Consider the following 18,719-nt stretch of genomic DNA (forward strand, 5'->3'; position numbering starts at 1 on the left):
ATCCGTCCTGGGATGCTGGCTGGAATACATCTGCGAGCGCGAGCAAAACGCAACGGCATGAATGGACACGAGAGAGGAAAAGAGAAACAGGATGGCAGTACTACGGACGTGACCAGTGTGCGTGTGTTTCTGTGTGTGTGTGTATATGTGTATGTGTGTGAGTGTGTGTAGGTTTGTTGCTCCGTGCTCCACAGCCTCGGTCTCAGACTGAAAGATAGAGCAATGCAGACAGAGAGAGGGAGAGAGAGGGTGGGAGGGAGAGAAACTGAGAAGGAGACAGAGAGGAGGGGGTGACTGGCATGCAGACTTGCTTGCATACACATATAAAGACTGACACACAAACCACAGATTAAAAAAAAAAATAAAAAAAAAATAGACAATTAGATATCTTCTGTTTTGTTAGACTGCAATGCTGAATTGTCCGTAAAATACAAAATGAACAGATTGAGATCTCACTTTTATTCTCCTGGTTGCTAACTGTCACACACACACACACAAGCTTATTCACACATGACTGATTTCTTGACAAAATAAATAATTTAGTCTAAAGAAATGAGCAACTTTTCCCCCGTTATCAGTGTGAGTGCCTATATTTAAACAGAGTTTGTATTTCCTTCTTTTTTTTCCTCTTCATTACTTTTCTTTCATCCCTCTCAGCATATAATTTATTTTTTTTTTGGCAGCACACAGATATTTTATCTGCTTAAGTCCATTTCCTTTTTGATGTTATGTCTTTCCTTCTTAGTAGGTATGAAAATGAACATGCGGAGTGAACAGATTTGAAAGAAAAATACAAGAAAGGTGGGAGATTTAGAGCTGCATGGTCAAGTAAATCTGAGAGAGGATCTATTTGTCAAATATACAATCAGCCAATCATGTTGTATATGATCATATGAAATCATAAAGTCAAGAGCATCAGTTAATGTTCACATTGACTTTTGGGAGAAAAATGTGAGCAAGGCCCTTAACCCTCAGTTGTATAGGGGATGTGATTAAGGTGGTTAAGGTGTTTTGGACTACTGATAGGAAGGTTGTGAGTTTGAATCCCAGGTATGCCAAGGTTCCACTGCTGGGCCCTTGAGCAAGGCCCATAGGGAATGTGGTAGCCTAGTGGTTAAGGTGTTTTGGACTACTGATAGGAAGGTTGTGAGTTTGAATCCCTGGTATGCCAAGGTTCCACTGCTGGGCCCTTGAGCAAGGTCCTTAACCCTTAATTGCTCAGTTGAATAAATTGCAATAAAAAATGTAAGTCACTCTGGATAAGGATGTCTGCTAAATGCTGTAAATGTGATTTTGACATGGTTGGTGGTCTCAGGTGTGCTCATTTGAGCATTTCAGAAACTGCTGATCTCCTGGGATTTTCACTGACACAGTCTCTAGAGCTTATGTGGACTGGTAATAAAACAACTGAGGGGCATATCTGCAATTAGAAATGCCTTCTTGAGTTAAATAATGTAGTAATGTAGTAAAATTTTATTGTATAGTTGCCTTTAATAATGGAATCTGCATTTTAGAGAACTATAAAAATTCACAACATAAATGATAAAGGTATCAGTTTATCCCTAATGACAACGCCAAAGTAAAGAGTGGTGAGAAAAACATCTGTGAGATGATATGAGGAAAAAATCTGGACAGGTACCAGACTCAAATGGGAGTCCCATAAAATAATGGGATAATAATAATTCCCTCTGTGTACTATGTGGCCAAACTGTGCAATTCAATAACTAGAAAGCTTAATGTAATTCTAACAGGAAGTCTATATATTGTTAAAGTAATCAACTGATAGTTTGACTGAACTCTGGGAAATATCCTTTCTGTACGATGAGCAGAAAAGCATTTCAACCTCAGACCTTGAGTTGTACGAGCTACGAAAGTAGAAGATCGCATCAGGAGCCAGTCTTATCAGCTGAGAAGTGGAGTCTGAGCCTATGCTCGGCACAAGTTCATGAAAACTAGAAGCTTTGACAGGATCTGAATGGGCTTCAGATAGTTAAAAAATAATCACTGGCTATTAAATTATGGACAGATTGAATCAATTAAGAAAATTTGATCGTAATGGAGTACAGTGACTGTACTTCTGTCAGTATTATGCACTATTCACTTAGTCATTACTTCATTCATCTCAATGAAAATGAAGTAATGCATCTTTTTTGCAATGAACTATTATCTATTATGTTTGTGAAAGTAAAGAAATCTGCTGTTCCACAAGCAGGCGTTATGTGCAAAGAGAATGGCTAGTTAATCACTAAAAGAACTGCAAGGTACAGAAAAAAGTCATTTGCTGCTACATCTGTGCTGTAGCATCAAGCAGAAACTCGCCATAAGGGTCTCAGACATAACCTGGCTGCCAGGTGGGACATTTTGTTTCCTCCTTATTTGTCTATTAGACTTTCACATCTTAACCAAGAACGATGATACTACTATGCCCAACAGAACAGCCAGTGGTGGGGATTAAATCCTGTATTAATCACACTGCAAGTCTTGATGTCCCAACAATAAGATGCTTTCCTAGCTTGAGGAAGGGATTCTTTAATCCCTGTATGATTTTATTCAATTACCCTTCCTTCCCCTAGCCCTTTTTTGCAGCATTTTCATTACAGAAATGAGAACTGATAAAAAATAAAAGAAATACACTGAGAAGTAAGAGTGCTATGCGAATCCTTCACTTCAGAAATTTAGCATGAGACATCTATTCCTTGACATGGCTAAGAAGAAAAACCTAGCAGGAAGAATTTGTCAATAAAACATAGCTTTTATGCTAAGAAACATTATAGATTGCACATTTTATACTGCATTTATAGACCAGAGATCATAAATAACCCCAGACTTGTTACCTTACCTAAGGTTTGCAAAATATTCCACATCCTTTCCACGTCAGTGAACCTGCATTTCCATTGGGAGAGTATTATCTATGTTTGGTCTGACCAGTAATATCAGGTTCAAACGTTTCTCCCATGTAACCCATAGCAAGGCATCAATCATTGTAAATTCTACATCAAACTGTAAACGTTCGTGTCCACGTATCTTCTCATCTGTCGTACATCAACTCGGTTACTAAACTCCCCCTCCCAAGTGTCTGCAGCAAATGTGCCTGAAGTCAAACACAGGACAAGTGGATGAGAGAAAGCCTCTTTCTTTGGTGCTCTGGGAAATAGGTCACAGATTCATATTGCGCTTCAAGGCATGATTGAGTGCTGTCAACTGATGTAGAAAAACGCACAAGCCGACCAGTTTCAATGTCCTAATGGCCACTTCTCACCGAGTCTGATGCAATAAATGACAAATGATCAGCTAGAAGTCATTTATTAACAATGATGAGTTGCACAGGGTGCTGTGTGGTGCACAAACGTTAAGCCCTGTTTCAGGCTTTTGTATGGGTTGAAAATATTTCCATTTGAGCAGATAACAGGAAGTTTTCTTTCTGTGCTGTCACCAGGAAGGATTACATTTACATATCGTCGCTGTCGGGCGGAAACCTTGTATGTCCAAATTTTGTCAATTTCATATTTTTTCACATATCGATGCTATTGGTCAGTCCCCATGTGGGTCTGTTATTTTTACAAGTTATTAACCAATCTAAAGTCTTGAAAATAGCTTGAGCGCAAATCTCTTAACTCCATTGGACACTTCAACTGTCCACCTCTTCTTCACTCCGCGGGAGAGATTCGCGGCATATTTCTCCTCAAGAAGAGTCGCAATGAATCAACACGTCTTCTGAGGTAAATGTCTTCAAAACACTGGGCTCAAAGAAAAAAAAATCATGACCCCCACTAGTTCTGGTGCTCATCTGAGGACAGGAATTTAGCGCAAGACAATCCACTGCAACGCGGACTAAACCCTGTGCACTGCAGATAAGGTATGGCGTTTTTTTTAATTTCCTGAAAAATAACGGTTTTGGAGATACAAGGATTCCGCTCGACAGCGACGATATCTGGCATTTAGCAGACACCCTTATCCAGAGTGACTTACATTTTATTTCAATTTATACAACTGAGGGTTAGGGGCCTGGCTCAGAGGCAGCATGGTGGACCTGGGATTCAAACTCATGACCTTCTGATCAGTAGTCCAATGCCTTAACTATTAAGCTACCACATTACATGCCACTAATTATATGTTGATTTTGCCCAAAACATATTCTTAACACTGAATTGCTTCAGTTACAAAACTTACAGACAGTGGCTTAGAATTTCAGTCGGTAATGAATTTGGTTTGGATAAACAGTTAGCAAACTAGAGTTCTACTTAAAATGCATATTTTAGTGTTTAGTGTTGCCAATAGCAGAGACTGCACTATCAGTTCAAACAGTTTTGTTTGAGGATCGGTGGCATCAGATATAAATTGAAATAAACAAAAACAAAACTGATTCTTGATCAGTCACAGCTGAAATTCAGAAATTGGCTAGTTGCCTTTATTTTAAATAAATATCTTTGTATATACAGTACATGATTAAATATACTGGTTTGCTGTAACTTGTACATCTTACATGGCGAAATGTTCTAGGTGACAATCTCACAAATTGTACTGAAGACTGAGAAGACAAAATAATTGTCATTATTATTATTATTATTATTATTATTATTATTATTATTATTATTATTATTATTATTATTATTATGGCTTAGCAGACAAGGTCCTACAACCAGAAGCTAGGTCAAATCCCAAAGAAACATTGTTATACCCTTCATTATTTCCCTTCCATTTAATATGCTTAACTACATTTACACAATATCCTGTCTCAAATATAAGGATAAATATATCTACTAAAGCAACACAATGAGCCACCGAATACTAAATTTTGTATTGCTATTATTTTTGCTATTACAGCAAATTGTGATGGAACAGTGGTTCCTTGGCAAGCTAAGCATTCTATGTCTGTGAACAGATGTGAGCACAATGGTACGTGGAGATAAATTAATATTCAGATTAGCGGCACTAACTCCCCGTGTAATGATTGTGTCTTTGGGAATCTCCTGAAATGGACTCCTTACTAAGCTCAGTGGCTGTTGAGACAGCAGTCCATTTTACTGCCTCTTAAATAATACCACCAACAGGGAATAAGCATGGTTCAGTTGAACAGTTGAATACAGGCTTTGAGAAAACTTGGTTCTATAGAAGGATTAAAAAAAGGGAGACAAGTATGTTAGCTGCTGTTAATACAGCCATCAAGATAGGAGAAAGAATTAATAAAAGTGGAATATGTGGAAAATGATTATATATTCGGTTTTATTGGATTGTAAATGTAAAATCTTTTGCTTTGAGAGACATGAAAAAGACTTGCTTATGAAAAGATGTGACACACACAAGGATAGGACAATATAATTAGCAAGAACTGCATGTGTCCATTTTTATCAATATGTGATTTTTGCCATTGTGACACTGTTACAAGGTCGCAGGTTGGATTCTATTTTCTTTCAGGGTCTCCATGTTCTCCGGCAAAACAATGGTGGATTTGTGGATTGCTGTGAATGAATGTATGAATGTGGGTTGCATGATGTCCTACAAAATGTGTATTCCTGCATCACACCCAGGATATACTATGGATACAAAACTATCCTGACCAGTATAAAGTGTATGAAACTGAATACTGAAAAGCTATGTCTCTGGGCCCTTAAGTATTATCAGAGAGTTAAAATTCCAGTGATGCTGTTAGATTGTAGCTGGGAGTTGAAGCATTGCCAATTCTGCTCTCTGAATGTGAAGAATTGCATTGTTTACCCCCCATCAATTATTGCGACACTAGACACCATTTGAATCTGCTAGCTCATGTATACAAAATGGTCCACTTCGCATTCCTAGCCACTTGCACTCAGCTGCCCTATGACTCTGGCATTTTTTAAGAAAGATTCAGTATCTTTACGTGTCCAGAAAGAAGCACATGCTGGCTTTCAAACTCTGGATTAGTGCATGACCTCTGATGAAGGGCTAGTTAATTAAAAAAGGCACAACAAAGGGTGAAATTGTGGCATCAGAACGGAGTTTGCAGTTGTTCAATATATATTTTTCTTACACACTGTATTGTAAGAAAAAGAAAAATCTCTTATAAAATTCAACTCAAAGTGCTTGTTCACTCTGCTAGCTTAGGAAGTACATTCAGGCTCTTTAAAAGCACGCTTACACTTGCCTGAGTATTTTACCCGACACTTTTACACTTTTATCCTGAGACCACTAAATTGTTCTTTAAGAGCATCCTGTTTATAACTTACCATTTTTCTTTTTTAACTCTGTTCAGCCCTAATCTTGTTTTGCTCTCTATATTTCCTCAGAGGCTTGAATAACGCTCACTGAGTAAGTGGACCTTTGGAGAATGTGCAAGCTCTCTTCTTCCTTTTTGCCCCCTTGAGGCATAAAACCCCTCCTCTCTCTCTCTGGAGTTAAGTGACTATACATAAAAATAAAAGAGGTAAATTAAAATGACCAAACAATCACCAGGAACGGAAGAGCAAAACAAAATTAATTTTTTAAACAATGCTTTCGTTAGAGACCTGAAAAAGACCTTGAAATAACAATGTTTCAAATGAACGAGGGGTAAAAATTGTAATGATAAATAATCTATAGCATTTGCTTATTATTATTGCTTTATTATTATTATTATTATTATTATTATTATTATTATTATTATTATTATTATTATTAGTAGTAGTAGTAGTAGTAGTAGTAGTAGTAGTAGTAGTAGTGGTGGTGGTAGTAGTAGTATAATAATGAAATAAAATAAAAAGGTTAATAAAATATCTTTAATTTCTGCCATTCAGCCTTTACCTTGATAGCTCATTTCGTACTCCTCGCTGGCATTGCATTTGACCTTTTATGGAGTTTTGTGGGCGTCACTACATGCAAATCATATAGTGACGCTGACAACACTCCAGAGCTGTGTCAAAAATGTGCACTTTATGAGTGACCAACCTACTGTACATTTGTATGAAGGAAACTGTCTTCACTGAAACCTTTAGATAGAAACTTTGGATAGACAAAAAGGATACACGCAAATTTAATTTATACCTTTACTAATACGTTGATGATTAACTCTCTCTCTCTCTCCTCTCTCTCTCTCTCTCTCTCTCTCTCTCTCTCTCTCTCTCTCTCTCTCTCTCTCTCTCTATGTGTGTGTACTGTCGACATTAAGAGAAACAATCCCATTTTCTAAAAACATTGCTAGCAAGCTAAATATCATTCCATAATCTCTGCTCGTTAAATACTGAGTGAACAATTCCATACTCTCCAAACCTTATTCAGACATTCATTTCAAATAAATCACACTTTTGAAAATGTGTGGACTGCAGCACAATGGCTGCAACCTGCTCCCAGTGAGGCAGTATAATTCCAGGGTGATTTCTAAAGGAATCATTTGGTCTGACACCATGACCAGGTCTCGCAGTCACTGACATCTGGATACCCACGCATATTGAGAACGTGGCTACAAAGCTCATCTGCCTATTTTATATCTTATTAGTAGTATTTTTTTTTTCTTTCTGGCAAATTTTTCACTCCCATTTGCCATTTGCACAGCTTTGTATTCATGACATCTTCTGACCTTATCATCTTAATGGCCTGATAGTTTGCTATAGTTATATAGCTGCTGAAGTTCTACACAACAGGTCTGGCCATCCTTGTTCCTTGTTGTCATGCAGTGATGAGTGTAAAATAAAACGAAAGTGAAATGGGCACTTAACGACTCACGGGTGTGTTGATGGCTGCCTTTTCACGATTGTCAGGCTCAGTTTCATGCTCATTAGCCGGATGCCTACCCACCCTTCTAAGCCGAGTGGGTTGTTTGTAGGGTTTTTGTGGTGAGGGTTTGTTTTTAAAACTATATTTTTTCACACTGATCAAACTGGGTTATTAATTAAAGTTAGCATTGTAAAAGTGCATGTCAGTTTTAATATTATGTCTACATTGCTACAAATATCTCTTATACAAAAGTCTTATCTTATCTTATCTTATCTTATCTTATCTTATCTTGCATGCATACAGTACATTTGTGTTCATTAATACATAGGAGAAGGCAATAATTCCTATCATTCATACAGTGACTGGTATTGGTATTGGAGATTTGGAGCTTATTTTGACCATCAAACAGCTTAAAATAAAAAATAAAAATCTAAAGGACTAGATATCTGCATGCACTTTGCTAAGATTAGAAACATAAAGCCTTTTTATAATTTGCTCTGTGAACAGGATCTCAGTCTCACCTGATACTGATACAACATGAAAGCACAAACCACAAAGGAAACGGAACATTGGGAGCAGATATCATTGTCCTTGCTTTACAATCAATTACACCGCAGCGCTCTTGAATTCTCTTGATTAGCGTTCCATGACAGCGGCTCTGGTAGTAGTACATAAAATCCAGTAAAGGAGTGTATACATTAAAAAAAAGGCTTTAATTACATGAAAAGTCGAGGATGCTCTCAGAGGAGCGAGTCGGCCTAAATGAGATTTAAAAATCGCAAAGGTATGAAAATGTCCAACTCACGGAAGACTGAGAAAAAGAAATAAAAGGGTATGTGAAAGAATGAAAGATAAAAGTGGATCAGATTGAAAAGGAAAAAAAAATACACCACTATATTCTTCCTCATGTTTTATTGCATGAAAGCAAAACCCATGCATTAACTGCGCATTAGTACAAACCCAGCCCATGACATTGAGTGCTTTGCTTATCTGTACAGCCCAGTAAAAAGGTTAAAAGTGTAACAAATGTGGCCCTATGTATGGAATTATGAGCCTGTCCTGAATGCGTAAAGGATGCTTCGCATTTATTTATTGATTGAGGCTAAGTGGCACTGGGAGGAAGGATGCATTGCCTTTACCCGGGATTGCAGGGAGACCTTAAGAAGATGCAGATGCAGATGTAATTGGAAGGGTTAAGGGACTGAATGGAGCAAAATGATGCATAATGTATTATAATCAAATGCAATATCACATGATGGTGTACTTAGGTGCAATCAGCTAAACTGATGTACTGCTGTTTTCATCAATGCCCTTGTCCTGCCCTTGCTTCTTCCCTTGCTACTGTAATCTGGAGTGATATTTACTTTGGGCCGCAAGTCACCTTCGCTGTCGTTCCTTGTTAACTTGCATCAAGCCTTTTAAAGTCAGAGTGTAAGAAAAGCAGCTACATTCTATATTCATAGCTATTTCCAGTATCTACAGTGCAGTAGATCAGCTATCCTGCAAGTATATCAGCTATCCTGCATGTCCCCAGGTGTCCAACATTGAACTCATCCTGCTAATCATCAAAACATACTCCAAAGCCATTAGACTCAAACAAAATGCAGAGCATCAAATAAAGTTAAAAATCACTAACGTCCAGGATGTTTCCAGCTGAGAGGCTTCTGAAAATATTACATCATTTCAAGGACTAGAACATAGTGAGCATCGGTGCATTGTGGTATAGTGATTTAGTGAGCCATTCCAGTGCAGTGAAAAGACTTTAAAATGGCCGACTCCCTAATCAACACCCTGACTAGTGAACTGATTGAGATGAACCATCAATTACTGTAGTCAAATCAGTCAAGGACAAGGGCCATTACGTACTTAACCCAGTTTCTCCAACAACTTCACCTCATACTCATCCTAAAGCTGGCAAATCCCCTGGCAAATCATCAGTGGATCAAATTTACGACCAAGTATTGTTCATTTTAAAAGCTTGAACTTTCTACACTCTTGATGATAAGCATGAACACTCTTCCAGTGACTTGTCAATCAAGCTTATTTATGTGGATTTACAACAATAGTGAGCCTGATCAATAACAATGCTGATCTTATCTACAAGATGGAGATAGCCCTTGGTCCATGCTTTCCATGCTCATACAGTACATCAGGTGCAGTTTTAAACATGATTGACAGATTGAGTCACTGGCTGCAGTGTTATCACTGGACTGATTTTCGATGGTGACCCAGGAGCTCCCTATCTGTATCTATCAAGTAAGGTCACAAATATAGGTGACAGTACTGTGGATCCTTAGCTGGGTTGCTGATAGGGTGAGGTGCTTGACAATCTGGGAAAAGCCTCAGAGATAAAGTCTAGAATGTTATCATTTATATATTCATGGGTAAAGGAATGATTCCTGTGAGGGGATGTTTAGCGGTTTTCCAAAGGAGTTTCCAGTGATACAGTCTGATGGAAAGTCAAAAGTTACAGCTTTATTTCACTGAAAAAGACAAGACAATGTGTGCTTTGTAGTCTTATTTAGTTTAAGAGAGGGGGAAAAAGGGAGAATAGTCCAAAAAATGACCAATTTCATAAAGTGAAAATTTTTTTTAATTGTCTGCTTTTTTCCAGAAAACTGCTTGATTGGTGAAACTGCAATCACACAATTACTTCCTTAACTCCTACCAGTAAAGACACATGTACTCTTTGCTAGACGTACTCTTAATAGATGCACATGATTGAAAGAAGATGCTTTGTGATGTAGGGACATGGTAGCATAGTGGTTAAGGTGTTGGACTACTGATCGGAAGGTCGTGAATTCAAATCCCAGGGCCACCAAGCTGTCACTCCTGGGCCCCTGAGCAAGGCTCTTAATCCTCAATTGCTCAGCTGCATAAATTAGATAAATGTAAGTCGCTGTGGATAACAGCATCTGCCAAATGCTGTAAATGTAAATGATGTCACATGCCCACATCTGCTGAAATTCTGTGGTCATTTAGAATAATTGGAACCGCCTCCAAAATCTTTGTGATTCTTGTCTTAATATTGGTGATAGTAAAATTTCCAAAATCCTGGAGCAACTGATTTATAGATGTAATTTTAATAGAAAACCAGGAACTTCTTTTGGGAATCTTGAACATAACTATAAACTTATTTTGGGAACTTTTGAACTTATTTCGGGAATCCTGAAAATGACTATAAACAGATGAAAAGTCATTTGTTCATTGCTATGGTACAAGAGGAATAAACCACATTGGGACACTGTATCTCCGCTCCATGTCCGTGTTCTTCCTTCTTCACTCCTTATCTAGCCTTATGCTCTTACTTTTCCAACCAATGTAACTGAAAGATTTCAATATGTCTTTGTGAGTTGGGAAGTTTCGGCTGTTTTATCTCTTTTTTGTAGTTTGACAACATTTCCAAGCAGGATGTCAAAACTCAAAGCAAAAAAATGAAATTTGAAAACTTTCCAGATTTGCTTCTAAAGGCAGCAGAGAAATTCTGCTGGAGATTCTACTCAAAGCGTCAGCACATAATATGATATATGCGTATTGTTCTTTCTAATAATGTGAAGACTTTGAGCTTCTCGGTCGTGTCTTGTTTACCCGCACGCTTGTATCTTCCAGCACGTTGGCTGCCTCTTATCGAGTCAGACTCCCAGGAACGTTTGTTGTAGTTGGTAATAAAACATTGCCATTGGTACATATGTACGCACACATGCGTGCGCCAGGCTCAAACATTTATCTGTCGTCTCAGAGAGGTGGGTTATTGAGTCGCGGGATGACAGCATAGCTATAATTACTGCTAAGCCCTGCTTTCCTTTCTTTAATGACAAGGAGAGCAAATAACAGTTTGATTTAATTAAATCAGCAGTGAGAGACAGACTTCACCTCACTGAGTCACTGGAGATGTAGTACACCACACACACATGCTCATTATCTAATGAACGTATAATCACACACACACACACACACACACACACACACACTGAAAACCAGGACTAAAAATCCCTGTTATATTTAAGTGACCTCAATTATCAGCTGCACAAACTCTACATCATCCTTTCCCTCCATCCTTTACAGTTATTAAAAAAAAGGACTTCTTTTTTTTTACATAGTTGAAGTTTCTTTCTGATGTGGACTACCCCGTAGAACCCATAGGAAATGCTTTTCTTAGACAAACAACCGAAAGGAGCCTTTAAATAAAAAATAAAGATATAACCTTTATTCACCAGAAAAAAACTAAAGCAGATCTACTCAGAACCGTGGATGTAGAAATAGAAATTCTACATGGAGCAAAGCTTTGAAATTTGTAAAGCTATAAAAATTGTATTGCGGAAAAAAAAACTATACTTCTAAGAAGTGAATAAATGTTTTATAAAAGCAATACTGCAGGATTTCTGTCAGGCTTACGTCAAAAACTGTGGCATAAAAGGACTTACGAAGGATGACGATGCATGAAAGACTTTTGTACGTTATTTTAAAAAAATATCATATTTCCGAAGCCCATATACCAGCCACATTGGGAGCTTTTAATGCTCTTAAACTAAAATGATAATCATATTTGCTTATGTTTAAAACTGGTGTACACCTTTTGCAGATTTATCTAACTAATACCATTCAAAATAGGGATAAAATAATGACACATCGTGCTGATTCGACCAATAGGTGGAGTGTCAGCATTGACTCTATGCACATAAATCCTTAACCGTCACCTCGTATCATTTTGACAGAACTTCTACAGCATATGCTCTGTAAATGTTTCATGCTTATGAATGTGTTATAAAGACTGTATGTAGGTACCCTTCAAATAAAGTACCACCAAAAAAGTAAAGTTTAGCACTTTTCGGCTTGTCGGTCGATCATAAACAAATGAATTATTTTATCGTTAGATATCTGATATAAAACGAGTCAGTGACTCTGTTGGCTTTCAGTCTAGGAGTGTGTTTTTCCATCTGTTGACAAGTTTGAACAGAATTTTAGTGGTTATCTTCGAATTTTAGAGGCTTGCGGTGTCTCAGAAAGCAGAATTGGGTTATGATATTGTGTGATATTTTCGGAAATCGCATTTAATTGAGAAAGCGTTTTATTGTGTCATATTTCTAATCTAAACTGTATTTAAAATCCTTTCTTAATTCTGACTGATCACATATTTCTTTTCTCTGTGTTGATACTGAACATTTTTCCAGTCAGAACTTATTTAGGAAGCAAAAGTTTCTAGCATTCGTTGATGAACACTGGATTCTACACATCAGTAAATATATCCTCAGTCAATTGTTAAGCGCATGTTTGACCGAGTCAGGCTTAACAAACCCATGACAGCAAAAGACTCAAATGTTCTTGTTCTCTATTGACCCGAATCCCATCCAGAAAAAAAAAACAAACCTACTCAACGTGTGATATTATAATATACAATATCGATAGCGTCACCTTTGCCGTCATTAGTGCGTGGCATTTTAATAAAGCACCGACGTTTACAGACTATCAAAACCTAAAACAAATGGTTTCATTAAGGGAAAAGGCAACAAAACAGTTCCTCCAACCCCCATCTCTGTTTGCACTATTTCTCCATTGATTTTCCAGCCCTTGAAAAGGGAGAAGTGCCCTTTTGACTAAAACTAAAGACCTGAAAAACAACATGGGGAGGAAAAAAGGAGGAAGAAGGATAGGTTGACATTTTGAAGATAGCAGTGCCAGAACATTGTGTCAGAAATGAAGGAATTATAGTGTGCACAAATGAGCCCTGCATGTCAACTATCCACTCACACCTATGCATACCAATTTCCTTTTCTCCCTCCTTTAGCTTGCTTTCTTTACTTCTTTCTCTCTCCCTCTCTCTCTGATAACCTTTTCCTAACTCATTCCCATCTCTAACCATTCTCAAACACCCAGAGAATCAACATGAACTGCACTACAACGGTTACCAGATTAGTGGCAAAACTCTGACTGAGAAACCTCTTCGCATACTTTTCTTTTAAATATCGACCCCCTTCGAACTTTTAGAACTAATTATTGAGATTTTAAAGCAGAAATCTGCATAAAATATGCCATAATAATTGATCAGGGTGAAGAATCAATATAGTTTGCAAAAAAAAAAAAAAAACAAAAAAAAAAAAAAACTGAATAAATAATGGAAAAGTTGCATAAGTATTTGCCCACGGTGCTGTAAAATTAGTTTCACCAAATGTTCTGTCACATTCGAATGGGGTTCATCTGTATGCTGTCTCAATATAAATGTACCTATTCTCTGAAGGCGCTAGAGTTTTGTTTCTTAAAAAGGCTACACCACAAGAAACACCATCATTATGTCCAGGAGAAACGTCTAGAAGGCTCAAATTTTTGACAAAATGTTTAAAGGTTCAAAAGGTGGTACATACTTATGACAAGCTCTGCATGATATAAAATGTAATGAATTTCATTGATCATTGCCAATTATACTGTACAAGTAACAGCATTCGATGAATTGTAGCTTCACTGAACACCACAGTAAGGACAGTCAGGGTTAAAAGCTAAATTAATAAAATATCAAAATATTAATTTATAAAATTATTTGTAGTAGAAAATATAACAGTTTTGTTATATAACATCAAAACCTGATACTGTTTGACAAGATTTGAAGTAGTATCTGGTGAGTTTTGCCAGATTAGCAAACATTTCTAATGCAGAAATGAAGTATTGATAGAGCAAGATAATTCTCAGTGAGTGTATGTGTGTGTATGTGTGTGTGTGTGTGTGTGTGTGTGTGTGTGTGTGTGTGTTTTAAATATGTACAGTATATTCTGGTGTCCTGTAGAACTGTATTATAAAAGGAATATTAGCTCAGTCTCTTTTTCAGAATATTTAACGTTAACTCTAACACACACGAATGCAAACAACGAAGAAACGAAGTGAAAGCGAGGGAACAGACGTAGGTTGCCAGTTGTTAATTATTCACCAGTTGTAATGCTCTTCATGTCTCCTGTCGATGCCAGAATATGGGTCTCTGCATTAATTTACCAATATGTGTTTGTACTCACCGGGTCCTGCTACTTAGTGCTTTTATTTAAACCCTTTTTATTATTTCTGTGGAAAAATACAATAGGAGATTTTATTTACATTGTTAAAATCCCTGTCAATGTGGCAAGTTAGGGATCTTGTAATAGTAATAATTCATTATTAGCATATCGTGTCACATACGATAAGTCATACTTTGAAGCTTATAAGCAGCTATAGTTATACACAGTGCTTTATAAAGTTCCATTCAAAGTGCAAGCCAGAGCTTAATTCAAGAGTTCAGTTCAGTGTTTGAAAAGACCACATCTGGGCAACTAGAATCAAATGTTAGTAACATGTTCGAATATTTTCGATCGGCTTAGGAATGTGTGGGACCGAAGGCGCGATTTTCTAAGTTGTTGAGCACGTCTAGATAAAAGTATTAGGAAATTAAAGTTAAATTCTGTTTCAATTTTAAACTCAAACCCCAAAGCCTTCATTAGGGCTTTTCACACTTGAAGTAGCTCACACTGGGGTATTGTGGGATAGGAGAGAAAAAAAAAAGAATTGTGCAAATCTAACACAGTTTGTTAAAGTGAAAACTTCAACCCTGTATCCGAATCATACCATAAGATTGGATCCAAGTGTGAAAAAACACAAGGTCCTGGATGAATACCCCATACCATACCCTACCCTACCATACAATACCCACCATACCCTACCATACCATACCCTACCATACCATAACATAAGCCGTTGTTTTTCTTTTCTTTTCTTTTTCTTTCCTTTTCATTTTTTATCCCTCTTTATCATTTCCCCAGTTGCAGTTTTGCAGTCTAATCAGAAAGTAGAAAGTAGAAGTGCAAAAATAGACCTAATGAGGTTTTAGATCAATTGAAATTTCACAGAGCCTGCAGCAAAACATATCTGCAATTAAATGCCACAGAACTTTCCGTCGGAGAGAACAATGCGTGGTGGATAGAAGATGGAGAAAACTCATTAGCCGCACTGTGCTTTGTTTTGCCTGGTAAAGAAGGAGATGCAGGAATTACACTTTACTTTACAGTAAAGCGCTACGACTGAATTCGTTGCTTAGGTTTCTTTAACGAGTGCAGTGAGGGCATGGAAAATGGGATGACCTGAAACTTTTTAACTTTATATACATATCATTTCAATTAACTCAAGTGGATAATAGTGCATAGGGTTAGGGTTAGATCAGGCCTAAAGAAGAAAAACCCCCTGGTTGTGCTTTGTATTACAATGACAACACTGACTTAATGCAGGAATGCTGGAAGTGGAAGCAATAAACTTTTTCTCTACCAATATTTCACAGTCCATTTAACAGTTTATAACAAATTCCCCGTTGGCTTTTTAGCTTTCTACTAGCAAAGGCGAAGTACTTCATGTGTGTCCGTGAGCATGAGCTTCATCAAAACACTGGGGTGCTTTAGAAATTTTAGATTCGTACTGAAGTTATGCTTTTCTGCCACTTCAGTTCCTTTTTATTGTCTATACAATTTTTAGTAAAAATTTGTTAAGAGCAGAAACATCCGGATATATTACATTTGTGTTGGCTTTTATAAACTTCGAACAGTTTATTACTAATACGTCGGTTATGTTTAAAACAAAATGAGTACGTGTATTTTACAGTATTTAGGTATTTTTACAGTGTGAGATCTCACGAGGATGTTGCCACTGATTATTCCAGCGATTAAACCATATATGATGAAATTGTGCAGATGTGATTTGTCTGTTCTCAGAACATCATCAATGTTGCTTCGATTCTCAGCTCAGGTGTGAGAATTGTTTGATAAAACCGATGTTTGATGTATGAGTTAAGAAAATCCAGCAAGCCCTTTGTTATAATTTTGATTTCTAATCTTGTGAAGAGAAACCATTTTTAGAAGGAGTCTGCAGTATCGGTGCTCTTTATCGCTTCTATTTTTACAGCAAAAAAAGAGAGGATGGCGATGGAATAAGTTATACTATAGCGGTTATAAATCATGACATATAACTTTAAATAGTTAATAATGCCATGCCAGTCTACAGTATATTGTAATTGTTGTGATATAAGAGGAATAAAACACTTCCAGATGCACTGCTGCTGGGAAACAAATCACTCCTGTTAACAAGAGAAACTTTCACCACCTTAGCACTGATTATTTTCCTCTTACAGCGCATCCTGTCTTTTATTTCATCCCTTATTCTGCACTCGTACATGCAGATCCCTTCTAATTGCTTGACTTCCTCTAAGGAGACCTGATTCCTCTGCTTTTATGAAAAGGATTGCTGGCAATTATTATCCCCAAATCCTACCCTTCTTCTGTCAGCAAAGAGGACAAAGAAAGATATGGATTTTCTCAATTTTTTTATGTCCTCGTCTATATTATCGAGCACTTTGCGGCTGTTTGCTGAAGATCTTGAGAACCTGAACTGAAGGTGATAATATTCCTTGGGTTTAAACAGAATTGGTCAGATGCTAGGACTTCCTATGGGCACCAGTTTTCTGTGTGAGGTGCTAATGTTAGCACACACAGCCCCTTTCCCTAACTTGAATCTGCAGCGCTTTAAATTTAGAACACTAGCGAGATCTCACTCAGCACGCGACATGTGATTAAAGCACACGTAATAACGCAAGATTCGTAGGCTTCCTGCAGATGTCTGACTTCTCTCTACGGGAAGTTAAAGTATATCAATGAGAGAGAGAGAGAGAGAGAGAGAGAGAGAGTGAGTGAGTGAGAGAGAGAGAGAGTGACAGTGATGACTGGGATGGGAGAAAGAAAGAAAGAAAGAAAGAAAGAAAGAAAGAAAGAAAGAAAGGTATGTAGGGAGGTAGGGCTGAAGAGAGATAGTAAAAGACGGAAGGAGGAAGGGCAAGAGGGAGACGAACGGGACGAAGGAAAATGGAGATCTGGAGAGAGAGAGAGAGAGAGAGAGAGAGAGAGAGAGAGACAGAGAGAAAGAAAGAAAGAAAGAAAGAAAGAAAGAAAGAAAGAAAGAAAGAAAGAAAGAAAGAGAGAGATGCTCAGAGTGTTCGGCTATTCAAGTAGGTGAAAATTCTATCGGGTTATATCCTTTTTTTCTTATATTTGTTAGTTCTCACAGTTTCTTTAGATGTGACTGAATCGTTCATCCTGAAAGGAATAAAATGGCACAACATGACATGACTATAGGGAAACAAATCAGAGACAGAAAGAAAGAAGAAAAGCTTGAAAGAAAGGGAAGGGAAGGACAAAAATTAAAAAGGTGTGGATGTATGTATGTGAAAGAGAGAGAGAGAGAGAGAGAGAGAGAGAGAGAGAGAGAGAGAGAGAATTTGCCATTTTTAAAATTTATGGTGGAATTCTTATTGACTGTTAGAAAGCTCTGACACTGGAGACTCCTTCCTTCAGCATAGCAACATAGCATGACCTTATAAGGAATTAATCCCAGACAGTATACCAGGATGTAAACAAATGTTATTGCTATTTATGTTATGCCTAAAAATGCAGTCAGCAAAAATTATTTTTACTTATTGTTATTTACGGTTTTTACTATTTGTTCAAACTGACACTTTCCTCTCCATTAAGAATCAAGTATCAGCAAGCAACGAAACACAACAGAGTTTGCTGGGTTTTTTTTTTCCACATTCGAAAAGTTCAACTTGACCTCTCGTCCTTTCACAAATGGCTGCTTCGATTATTTTTTGGTGATAGTTAATGATTTCCTGTCAGTCTAATGTCATCAGATTGATATGGAAGGATGTGACTTACATCCACAAGTCGTTATTTATTAGAAACTTTCCAGCTTTTCCAAGTCATAATTGCTGATAGACCAAATCCTTGTTCGGTTTTAGTTTTGTTTTGCTGTTTGTATATATTTATAACTTCAGGATTGGGTATAAAGTGGTATAAACGATGTGGATGGAAAACAAAAGAGATCATCTTCATCATCATCTTCAGCGCTCGATAGGATCCTTCTTCATTTCCTGCATTGTGAGAAGGACGACGGCAGGCTCTTCGAAATGATACGATCTTGTCGTCATGTTTGTTCCTTCATCTATGACCATGCATTGTTTCTAAAATGGGGGTAAACACTCGCTGTTGTCTCTTATCGCTGCT

General features: G+C 37.4%; 1 protein-coding gene across 6 annotated transcripts in view; it reads right to left on the reverse strand.

Annotated features, from left to right (window-relative positions):
* nrxn2b (neurexin 2b) overlaps window positions 1-18,719 on the reverse strand; it is a 539,034-nt gene that overhangs the window by 144,401 nt on the left and 375,914 nt on the right. The gene's annotated exons all lie outside the window — the stretch shown is intronic.

This window comes from Tachysurus vachellii, chromosome 2, assembly GCF_030014155.1.
Source record: "Tachysurus vachellii isolate PV-2020 chromosome 2, HZAU_Pvac_v1, whole genome shotgun sequence".
Lineage (NCBI taxonomy): Eukaryota > Metazoa > Chordata > Actinopteri > Siluriformes > Bagridae > Tachysurus > Tachysurus vachellii.